The 11,845-nt window shown below is 64.3% G+C and overlaps 1 pseudogene; it reads left to right on the forward strand.

The window, feature by feature from the left end:
• The first annotated feature begins 1,639 nt into the window (after positions 1–1,639).
• LOC102460609 (galactoside alpha-(1,2)-fucosyltransferase 2-like) lies at positions 1,640–5,549 on the forward strand (annotated as a pseudogene).
• Positions 5,550–11,845: the final 6,296 nt, after the last annotated feature.

The raw sequence follows: 11,845 nt of genomic DNA on the forward strand, positions 1-11,845 counted from the left end.
GAATGAGAATCTGGTGGAAAAGACCCGGCTACCAACAGGATCTGCCGGCACAGCAGGCCAGCCCTTGGGAAGGGAAGAGGCTGATGGGCAGGTCAGGGTGTATCTGAGCAGATATAGATCAGGTGCAGGGAGGAGTCAAGCAGACCTGGGTTTGCTCTGTGGGCCTTCTCCTAGGATCCCCCCGAAGGGAGCATCTTGTTCCTTGGCTGAACTGTGACCACAGGGGAGCTGGGAGTCAGGCTCAGAGGGGAAGTAAAGCCAACTATCACAAATATTGGGGTGGTGGGTAGCAATGTATATAAATCTGAAGGGAGGAGATGTAGAAAATTGATAAGGGAAGCAAAAGGCAGGAAGGCCACGTCGCTGGCCCACAGTGTTAAAGACAATTAAGGAGCTGTTTTAAACATAGATTAGGAGCACAAAGAGCTCTGCCATTGCTATGGGGACATTGTAGATGGAGAGGGTAGAAATTTCAGTGCTGCCACGAAGGGAGAATCTTTCCTTAAATATTTCTTGTGTCTGCGCGTGGAAAAAGTACACTGTCAGGGTGGTCAAATATTGGAATAAATTGCCAAGGGAGGTGGTGGAATCTCCCTCTCTGGAGATATTTAAGAACAGGTTAGATAGACATCTGTCAGGGATGGTGTAGACGGAGCTTGGTCCTGCCTTGAGGGCGGGGGGCTGGACTCGATGACTTCTTGAGGTCCCTTCCAGTCCTATTATTCTATGATTCTATGATTCTATGATGTTGCCTGAGCAGGTGATGATGGTGGGCAAGCTCTCGGTTCTTCTCTTGACTCAAGTGAAAGTAAAATAGCAGGTACAAAAGGAAATCACCAAGAGTTTGAAAAGAGCTGGCCGAGGCATCCGGAGCCCTCTTTGGGCTGAGAAAGCTAACCTTGGGCCAATGTTTTAAATGGGATTTGGGGATCTCCCAACTAATTGTGGACCTGTCGTCCTGACATCAAGCCCGGGGGGATAATGGGAGGGCAAATCCGTGCTTCAATTAATACAAATTAAAGGAAAGTGCCATGATTCCTCAGCATGGGAGTATGGGGACTCGCCCCCTCACACTGACCAGCTGGGCTCTTTTGCTGCGATACCCCGTTTGGCTGAGGAAGGTCACGGGGCAGAGGCAATGAAGCTTGGGGAGGGACGCCAGCTGGGATCACTCGGCTGTTGGCTGGCAGCTGGGTTGAGTGGTTAGAGCCCATCGCCCTTCCCTTGGCCTGCTCCACCCCCCATGGCAGCCACAGAGCCCGGGTGCTATTGACGGGGGTCAGGGGGTTAGCCCTTGCATTCCTGCCCAGCTTCCCCGAGCCTCCCACGTGGTGTGTGTCAAAATCGTCCCCCGCTCTGCCTCTCCCAGGATCAGCCTCACCTGCCCCCCCCCTTCTCCCCAGCGAATACGTCAGGGCTCATGCCTGGCCCAGCCCCTGCAGGGCTTCTTCCCTAGGGTGGGGAAGCCGCTGACCCAGAAAACCTGGTGAACTTTGTATCCTGGGGAGGGGGGGAGGAGCCAATTTCCCCCATGGCTGGGCTCCGCCCCCCAACCATCCAGGGTGGGTGCTCCCGAGGGACACGCCTCTCCCGAGGGGAATGCGCCCAGCTCTGGGGAAGGGAGACTGTGGGACGGGGGTGTAAATCTTGGCAGGAATCGGGGTGTTCTGGCACCAGGGGTGCGCCTGTTCCTCTGGCCCCCGAGCAGGGGGGGGCCTGATGGTCGGGGGAAGGGCTGGGAGCCAGGACTCCCGGGCTGTCTCCCGGCGGGGGCTGGCGGATGGGTGTCGATTGGCGTGGGGAGGAGCAGCCTGCAGCTGCCTCTGGCCCGGCGCCAGCAGGCTCAGAGCCCAGCAGGGGGCGCTTTCCCCTGGCCCGGCTGCCCTTGTGCCCAGAGCAGCACCCGGCGGGAGGGGGGCTCGGAGCTGCAGGGGGCGTCCGCTGCCCGGCTGGCTCTGGGATTTGGCTCCGGGACCCTGGGCTCCCCCCCGAAGAGACATGGAGGCAGCGAGGAGGCGCAGATCCGACTCCTGGCACCAGGCTCCCTCTGGCTCTCCCTGGTCCGCCCCCCCCTCCCCCTCCGCCCGGCAGGGACTCCCAGCGCCTCCCCATGCGGAGACAGGTTCCCCTCCCATCTGCCTGGGACGCAGCCGCCTGAGCCTGGAGCCGCCGGAGCCACCGGCATCCCCGGGCCGGCTCCCTCCTGCTGCCAGGTGCGGCGGGTGGGACGAGCTGAGCGAACACTGCGCAGGGTGCGGAGGTTCGGGGGGGGCGGGGGATGAAGACAGGGGAGGGGGCAGGGCTGGAGGGGAGAGAACCCAGGAGTCCGGGCGCTCTGCCCCGCGATCGACCCAGTGACCCTTCTGCTGCCCTCGGGCTGGACTGGGCTCAGACCCACTGCAGGGCACTCGACGGCCTGGCTGGGCGCCCCCGGACTCCTGGGTTCTCTCGGTGGCCCTGGGAGGGACGTGGGGTTCTGCTCCGAGGGACGGGGGTTGGGACTCCCATAAATGTTTGGTGTTTGCTTTTCCGCTGGTTGGATCCGGAGATAAGCAGGAACTTGCTTCCCTGCCCTCCGTCCCATGGAGGGGTCCCACGCCCTAGTATAGCTCCGGCACTAAACCAGGGCTGGGCTGGCAGGGGCTGTGGGGCAGGGGTGAGGGGCACCGGCAGGGCGGGGTGGCGGCAGGCGCTGTGGGGCGGGGGTGAGGGGCACCGGCAGGGCGGGTGGGAGCAGGCGCTGTGGGGCGGGGGTGAGGGGCACCGGCAGGGCGGGTGGGGGCAGGCGCTGTGGGGCGGGGGTGAGGGGCACCGGCAGGGGCAGGGCGGGTGGGGGCAGGGGCTGTGGGGCGGGAGTGAGGGACACCGGCAGGGGCTGTGGGGCGGGAGTGAGGGGCACCGGCAGGGCGGGCTGGGGCAGGCGCTGTGGGGCGGGAGTGAGGGGCACCGGGGGCGGGTGGGAGCAGGCGCTGTGGGGCGGGAGTGAGGGGCACCGGCAGGGTGGGTGGGGGCAGGGGCTGTGGGGCGGGAGTGAGGGGCACCGGCAGGGTGGGTGGGGGCAGGCGCTGTGGGACGGGAGTGAGGGGCACCGGCAGGGCGGGTGGGGGCAGGTGCTGTGGGGCGGGGGTGAGGGGCACCGGCAGGGCGGGTTGGGGCAGGCGCTGTGGGGCGGGAGTGAGGGGCACCGGGGGCGGGTGGGAGCAGGCGCTGTGGGGCGGGAGTGAGGGGCACCGGCAGGGCGGGTTGGGGCAGGCGCTGTGGGGCGGGAGTGAGGGGCACCGGGGGCGGGTGGGAGCAGGCGCTGTGGGGCGGGAGTGAGGGGCACCGGCAGGGTGGGTGGGGGCAGGGGCTGTGGGGCGGGAGTGAGGGGCACCGGCAGGTGCTGTGGGGCGGGGGTGAGGGGCACCGGCAGGGCGGGTTGGGGCAGGCGCTGTGGGGCGGGAGTGAGGGGCACCGGGGGCGGGTGGGAGCAGGCGCTGTGGGGCGGGAGTGAGGGGCACCGGCAGGGTGGGTGGGGGCAGGGGCTGTGGGGCGGGAGTGAGGGGCACCGGCAGGGGCTGTGGGGCGGGAGTGAGGGGCACCGGCAGGGTGGGTGGGGGCAGGCGCTGTGGGGCGGGAGTGAGGGGCACCGGCAGGGCGGGTGGGGGCAGGTGCTGTGGGGCGGGAGTGAGGGGCACCGGCAGGGTGGGTGGGGGCGGGGGCTGTGGGGCGGGAGTGAGGGGCACCGGCAGGGTGGGTGGGGGCAGGGGCTGTGGGGTGGGAGTGAGGGGCACCGGCAGGGCGGGTGGGGGTAGGGGCTGTGGGGTGGGAGTGAGGGGCACCGGCAGGGCTGGCGGGGGGGGGGGGGGTACAGAGGTAGAGGCAGAGGCAAGAGCTGCTCAGCTGGAATCGGGCCGGGAAGACCCCTCCTTTGATTCTCCCCCTTTCACCTGATTCCTTCCCCCCTTGCAGGCCAGAACCTCCTCCTCTTGCCTCAGCCATGACGGCCCCTGTCGCCTGGGTCCCCTTCCGGTCCCCCCCGCATCTCCCCGTCATCCTGCTGCTCCTGGCCATCCTGGCCTTCTCCACGTTTGGCCACCTGAAGGGCTGGTTCCCTGCCCAAGGTCAGAGGTTCCCCTCCCCGCACGCCCAGGAACAGCCCCCAGCCACGGAGCGGGGCATGTGGACCGTGAACTCCATGGGGCGCCTGGGGAACCAGATGGGGGAATACGCCTCCCTCTACGCCCTGGCCAAGGTGAACGGGCGCCAGGCCTACATCCCGCCGGAGATGCACCAGCAGCTGGCCCCGCTCTTCCGCATCACCCTGCCCGTGATCTCCCGGGACGTGCTCCAGCGCATCCCCTGGAGGGATTACGGGCTCCACAATTGGATGTCGGAGGAGTACAGGCACATCGAGGGGAAATACGTCCGGTTCACGGGCTACCCGTGGTCCTGGACCTTCTACCACCACCTCCGGCAGGAGATCAGCCAGGAATTCTCCTTCCACGACCACGTCAGGGAGGAGGCCAACCAGTACCTGGCCGGGCTGCGTGACCAGCGCCAGAACGTGACCTACGTCGGCGTCCATGTCCGGAGGGGGGACTACGTCCGGGTGATGCCCCAGGTCCGGAAAGGGGTGGTGGCGGACAAGGCCTACCTGGACAAGGCCATGGGCTACTTCCGGGCCAGGTACCAGGAGCCGGTCTTCATGGTGACCAGCAACGGGATGGACTGGTGCCGGGAGAACATTGACGCCTCGCAGGGGGACGTGTATTTCTCGGGGGACGGGAAGGAGTCGTCGCCGGGGAGGGATTTCGCTCTCTTGGCCCATTGCAACCACACGATCATGACCATCGGGACTTTCGGCATCTGGGCCGCCTACCTGGCCGGGGGGGGAGACCATCTACTTGGCCAACTACACCCTCCCCGATTCCCCCTTCCTCCAGCTCTTCAAGCCGGAAGCCGCCTTCCTGCCCGAGTGGATCGGGATCGATGCCGACCTCTCCCCGCTGCTGAATGGAAAACAAAGGCAGAAAAGGTCTGTCCCACAGTCTACGGAAAGGACCAGTCAGGATAGCGGGCCTGCGCCTGGGCACTGAAGGGGGCCTTGGCGTGGTCAGGGTGGTTCACAGCAGATATTGGTCAGGTCCAGAGTGAGGTCAGGGCAACCTGACTCCCTTCTGCCAAATTTTTCTTAGGTTTCCCCAGAAGGGGGCATCTTGTTACTATTTTGAAATAGTTAGTGCAGGGAAGCTGGGTGTAAGGATCAGAGGGGAAGTGAAGCCAGCTGTAAATGGAACAGGGAATATGGAAGATATATTATAGTTACGTCAGAAATGGGGGATTGTAGAAAATTGATAAGGGAAGCAAAGGGACACAGCGTAATATCTGTGATCAGCAGAGTTAAAGCACATGGAGCAGGGTTTTTTTTAAAATGCACGTTAGGAACAGAGAGAATGAGGACGATGATACTGGGGCGTGGCCGATGGAATTTTCAGTCCTGCAAAGGAGGCGGAATCATTCGGTTTCCTATGTCTGCTCTGCGGCTAGACAAATAAATGGCCACTGGGTTCAGCTAGCACAACGTGAGTTGAATGCCAGCCAATTGTGGCCCGGATCCCACCCCCACGCCAGCCAGCTGTGGCCCGGATCCCACCCCATGCCAGCCAATCGTGGCCCGGATCCCACCCCATGCCAGCCAATCGTGGCCCGAATCCCACCCCACGCCAGCCAATCGTGGCCCAGATCCCACCCCCACGCCAGCCCAATCGTGGCCCAAATCCCACCCCACGCCAGCCAATCGTGGCCCGAATCCCACCCCACGCCAGCCAATCGTGGCCCGGATCCCCACCCCCACGCCAGCCAATCGTGGCCCGGATCCCCACCCCACGCCAGCCAATTGTGGCCCAGATCCCACCCCACGCCAGCCAATCGTGGCCCGAATCCCACCCCACGCCAGCCAATCGTGGCCCGGATCCCACCCCACGCCAGCCAATCATGGCCCCTAAGGCCGGCAACCCCGTTGTGGGGGAGGAGGGTGGGCGTGGCCATGCAAATGCCATCCGCTCCTGGCGTGCTCTGCCCCCACTCGCCCCTAGGGGGCCGTGGCCAGGTGTCCCTGTGTTTGGAGCCGATAACGGGGGGAAGTTACAGACTCACAGTGGAAATCGGGGTGTTCAGGGCGACTCGTTCTCCCAGTTTCGCCCGTGGAGGGGGCTGAGGGCTCCGCCCCAAACTGGAATGTCTTACAGGCCCTGTCCTATCACGGCCGCCCCCGCTTTGGGGAGCTTGGGGGGGGGGGGCGCTACGACAGCACCTGTGAGAAATGTAAGTGTGGGGGGGGGAGTGCAGGGGTCAGGGCAGTGGGGGGGGCTGTGCGTGAGTTAGGGCAGGGGGCTGCAGGAGGCAGGGTTGGGTATAGGAGGGGCTCCACCTGGGGGGGGTACAATGAGGAACTCAGAGTGACAGGGGGGCGGTCACAGAAGCTCCCTTTGGGGTCTTCCCGGGGTGCTGGGAAAGCCACTGACGGGCTCTGTGGGGCTCCTCACCACCCCGTCCTGCTGGGCCAGGTCGCCTGGCCTCCCCCAGCCAAGGCCCAGAGCTGAGACCCCCCCCCCCCCCCCCCCCGAGCAGCAGACACTTTTCAGGTCTGAGGACAATGCAGTTTCGGGCCCAGCACCCAGGGCTGCCAGATGGTTTCACAAAAAATCCCGAACCCCTCCCCCAAAAAGAACAGGCCGGGACAAAATTCTGTTGAGCAAAAAAGGAAAAAAAAAACAATTTCCCAGGCCTCTCCCTCCTCCCCAGAGCTGCCCCGCACGTCCCCCGGGGCCTCCCGTCGAGCCGGGCCTCGGGAACACCAGAAAAACGCCGCACATTTCAGATGGCCGATATTTGCTGAATTTTCATACCGGATGGAAGGCGCAAATACTGGGCTGTCCGGTTCAATGCCGGACCCCCGGCAACCCTGCCAGCCCCCAGGAACCCAGTCCCCTAGCGGCACCAGGACCCCGAAGGAATTCCTTGGGGAAGCCCCTCTAGCCAGGACAGGAGGGTGTCACTCTGATTGCTCCCCCCGGGTATTTCCCTTGGGGCTTGCTAGTGCAGACAAGTGCTTTTATTCCGTACAAGCAGTAGGGTTTAAACCAGGGGCTACTCCACTTTGGAAGCCGCGGGGGCCACACGGATGCTCCCAGCACGTACCGAGCGCCGCAGCTCAAGTGTGGTCGCATAGACTGAGGCAAATGGGGTGATGTTTAATAAGGACAAATGCCAAGTGCTCCACTTAGGAAGGAACAATCCGTTTCACACACAGAATGGGAAGCGACTGTCTAGGGAGGAGTCCTGCAGAAAGGGATCTAGGGGTCGGAGTGGACCACAAGTTAAATATGAGTCAACAGTGTGATGCTGTTGCCAAAAAAGCCAACGTGATTCTGGGACAAAAGACAGAACTATGTAGCACTTTCAAGACTAACGAAGTTTATTACGAAAGCTCATCACCTAAGAAACCATCTTGTTAGTCTTGAAAGTGCTACATAGTCCTGTGGTTTTTGTTTCAGCGACACCAGACTAACACGGCGACATCTCTCTCATGAGTCTGGGAGGCATGAACAGGTGTGTTGTGAGCCAGACACGAGGAGTCGTTCTGCCGCTCTGCTCTGCACCGATTAGGCCTCAGTTGGAGGATTGTGTCCAGTTCTGGGCGCCGCATTTCAAGAAAGATGAGGGGAAATTGGAGAGGGGCCAGAGAAGAGCAACTAGAATGAGCAAAGCTCTGGAGAACATGAGCTATGAAGGAAGAGTGTAAGAATCGGGCTTGTTTAGTTTGGAAAAGAGAAGATTGAGACGGGAGATGTGTGACGGCGCGTCGGGGTTCCCCCGCCTCCTGCACCCCCGTAATGGCACGAACAGACCCCACCAGCCAGTAGACTAGAGGGAGTTTATTGCTTCTCCAGGATACAGCACAGCACAGATGTGATCTGGTCACAGGGCCAGGCCTAGGATGCCCTCAGCCCCCCTTGAGACGGGGGAGTCTGGGCCCCTAAATCCCAGCCCCTGGCTTAGGCTGCTTCCTCCATGATACCAGCCAGAAACTAAAACTCTCTCCCAGCCCTGCCCCCCAGCCAGGTGCGGGTCTCCACCTTCCTCCCCTTTGTCTCTCTCCCTGGGAGGCGACCTGTCGGACAGGTTGGGAGCCCCTTGCCTAGTGACTCATCCGCTGTCCTGTTGGGCCGTGCTACAAACAGCCGCCAGTGGGGGTCACCCACTGCCCAAGCCCAGCAACCAGCAAGGGCCCCCCCCATAGCACACCGGGTTATAGACACGCCCCCCACTACCGCACAGACAGGGAGAGCGGTTTTCAGGTATCTAGAAGGGTGTCACAAGGAGGAGGGAGGAAAATTGTTCTGCTTGGCCCCTGAGGACAGGACAAGCAGCAAGGGGCTTAAACTGCAGCAAGGGGGGGTTGAGGTTGGACATTAGGAAAAAGTTCCTGCCTGTCAGGGTGGTTAAACACTGGGATAAATTGCCCAGGGGGGGTTGTGGCCTCTTGCTCCTTCCTCTGGCCTACTGAGCCGTATTTTGGAGTCCCGGTTTTCCCTCTCGGAGAGCGGGGGTGGGGAATCGGGTAGCGACCTGGGGCCACCCACTACTCCGGGTTCATAAAGCGGGGGGGGGGGGGGGGTTTGTGCCATTCAGAACGGGGGGGGGGGCGCTAAGGGCTGGGTGCAGGGTTCAGGTCAGGTGGTTCAAGGCAGGAGGCAGGGGGGGCTCAGGACAGAGAAGATGGGGGTGGGGTTCAGGGCAGGGGGCTGGGGGCACAGTGCGGAGAAGATGTGGGGGTGGGGGGCTCAGGGCAGGGGGCTCAGGGGAGAGGAGATGTGGGGGGTTTGGGGCAGGGGGCTAAGGGGAGAGGAGATGTGGGGGGTGCGGGGTTCGGGGGCAGGGGGGACCAGGGCAGAGGAGATGTGGGGGGGTGTCGGGCCTAGGGCAGGGGGCTCAGGGGCGAGGAGATGTGGGGGGTGTGCGGGGCCCAGGGCAGGGGGCTCAGGGCAGAGGAGATGTGGGGGGCGTGGGGCCCAGGGGCAGGGGGCTCAGGGGAGAGGAGATGTGGGGGGTGTGGGGCCCAGGGCAGGGGGCTCAGGGGCGAGGAGATGTGGGGGGGTGTGGGGTCCAGGGCAGGGGGCTCAGGGGAGAGGAGATGTGTGGGGCTCAGGGCAGGGGGCTCAGGGGAGAGGAGATGTGGGGGGTGTGGGCCCCAGAGCAGGGGGCTCAGGGGAGAGGAGATGTGGGGGGGGTGGGGTCCAGGGCAGGGGGCTCAGGGGCGAGGAGATGTGGGGGGTGTGGGCCCAGGGCAGGGGGCTCAGGGGAGAGGAGATGTGGGGGGTGTGGGGCCCAGGGCAGAGGAGATGTGGGGGGTGTGGGGCCCAGAGCAGAGGGCTCAGGGCAGAGGAGATGTGGGGGGTGTGGGGCCCAGGGCAGGGGGCTCAGGGGAGAGGAGATGTGGGGGGTGTGGGGCCCAGGGCAGGGGGCTCAGGGGCGAGGAGATGTGGGGGGTGTGGGGCCCAGGGCAGGGGGCTCAGGGGCGAGGAGATGTGGGGGGGGTGTGGCCCAGGGCAGGGGGCTCAGGGCAGAGGAGATGTGGGGGGGGGGGGCTCAGGGCAGGGGGCTCAGGGGCGAGGAGATGTGGCAGTGCGGGGGGCTGGGGGTATAGGAGTGATTTTGGGGGGCAAGAGCACCATGTTGTGGGGGGGGCTGCAGCTGCCTTTGGTTACAGGAACTGGGGCTAAGAGGTCTCAGTGCCCCCCTTGAGATAGGGGAGTCCCAGCCCCCCTCCCCAGCTCCTTCTTCTCTGCCTTCCAGCCAGCAACTAACTAACCCTCCACCAGCCCTGCCCCCCAGCCAGGGCAGCATCCACCTTCCTTTGTTCCTCTCCATGGGGGGTGTCTGGCCACTGGTTCAACAAGTTTGGCATTACCTTGGCCTAGCGAGGTTTTCCCTGCTGGGTCTTGCTCCAGACAGCAGGGGTCACCACAGCCCAGCAAGAACCCCCACTACGTCACACATGCACACTGATCCCCCCCCCCCCCCCCCCGTAACAGGGGAACGTGCACACTGATTCCCCCCCCCCCCGTAACAGGGGAACGTGCACACTGATTCCCCCCCCCCCCCCCGTAACAGGGGAACGTGCACACTGATTCCCCCCCCCCCCCCGTAACAGGGGAACGTGCACACTGATTCCCCCCCCCCCCCGGTAACAGGGGAACGTGCACACTGATCCCCCCCCCCCCGTAACAGGGGGAACGTGCACACTGATTCCCCCCCCCCCCCCCCCCGGTAACAGGGGAACGTGCACACTGATCCCCCCCCCCCCCCCGGTAACAGGGGAACGTGCACACTGATCCCCCCCTCCCCCCCCCCCGGTAACAGGGGAACGTGCACACTGATCCCCCCCTCCCCCCCCCCGTAACAGGGGAACGTGCACACTGATTCCCCCCCCCCCCCGGTAACAGGGGAACGTGCACACTGATCCCCCCCCCCCCGTAACAGGGGAACGTGCACACTGATTCCCCCCCCCCCCCCCCCCCCCCCGGTAACAGGGGAACGTGCACACTGATCCCCCCCCCCCCCCCGGTAACAGGGGAACGTGCACACTGATCCCCCCCCTCCCCCCCCCCCCCCGGTAACAGGGGAACGTGCACACTGATCCCCCCCTCCCCCCCCCCCCGGTAACAGGGGAACGTGCACACTGATCCCCCCCCTCCCCCCCCCGGTAACAGGGGAACGTGCACACTGATTCCCCCCCCCCCTCCCCAGTAACAATTACTGACACGGGGTTTGGCAGAAAATAGACATGTCATGATTTTCTGAAGAGGAAGCGGTCGGGTTTATTAGGTAACAAGTGAGAACGAAGTAGGTTCCAAATCAAACAACACAAACGCGCTCGGCCTGAAACCTCCGCTCAGCCTGAAAGCGCGTCTCCCGCAGCCCCCCCCCCACCTGGCCTGTCCCCCCCCCCGGGTTCTCAGGCTCCTTCCTTCAGGTGCAGCGCAGCCTAAGACCCCGGCCTCCCTCCCCTGTTCTCTTTGTTAAAGAATCCAGGCCCCTCCCGGCCGGAAGGACAAACGAGATCGTTTAATCAACCCCCCATGTCTCCCATTCACACACGGAAACCCCCAAAGTCGCCCCGCGCCGTGGGTCAGGCCGCCTCAGACAGCTGGGACCCCCCCACCTGAGCCCCTCCTCACCCCCCATCCCCCCACCAGCCCCCCTGCCCCAACTCCTGAACCCCCCCAGCTCCCTGCCCTGACTCCTGAACCCCCCAACCCCCTGCCCTGACTCCTGTACCCCACCTACCCCAGCCCCCTGCCCCGACTCCTGCAACCCCCCCACCAGCCCCCTGCCCCGACTCCTGAACCCCCCCAGCTCCCTGCCCCGACTCCTGAACCCCCCAACCCCCTGCCCTGACTCCTGCACCCCCCCACCAGCCTCCTGCCATGACTCCTGAACCCGCCAGCCCCCTGCCCCAACTCCTGAACCCCCCAACCCCCTGCCCTGACTCCTGTACCCCACCTACCCCAGCCCCCTGCCCCGACTCCTGAACCCCCCTAGCTCCCTGCCCCGACTCCTGAACCCCCCAACCCCCTGCCCTGACTCCTGTACCCCACCTACTCCAGCACCCTGCCCCCGACTCCTGAACCCCCCTAGCTCCCTGCCCCGACTCCTGAACCCCCCAACCCCCTGCCCTGACTCCTGTACCCCACCTACCCCAGCACCCTGCCCTGACTCCTGCAACCCCCCCACCAGCCTCCTGCCCTGACTCCTGAACCCCCCAGCCCCCTGCCCCAACTCCTGAACCCCCAAACCC

Source organism: Pelodiscus sinensis, unplaced genomic scaffold, assembly GCF_049634645.1.
Source record: "Pelodiscus sinensis isolate JC-2024 unplaced genomic scaffold, ASM4963464v1 ctg125, whole genome shotgun sequence".
Lineage (NCBI taxonomy): Eukaryota > Metazoa > Chordata > Testudines > Trionychidae > Pelodiscus > Pelodiscus sinensis.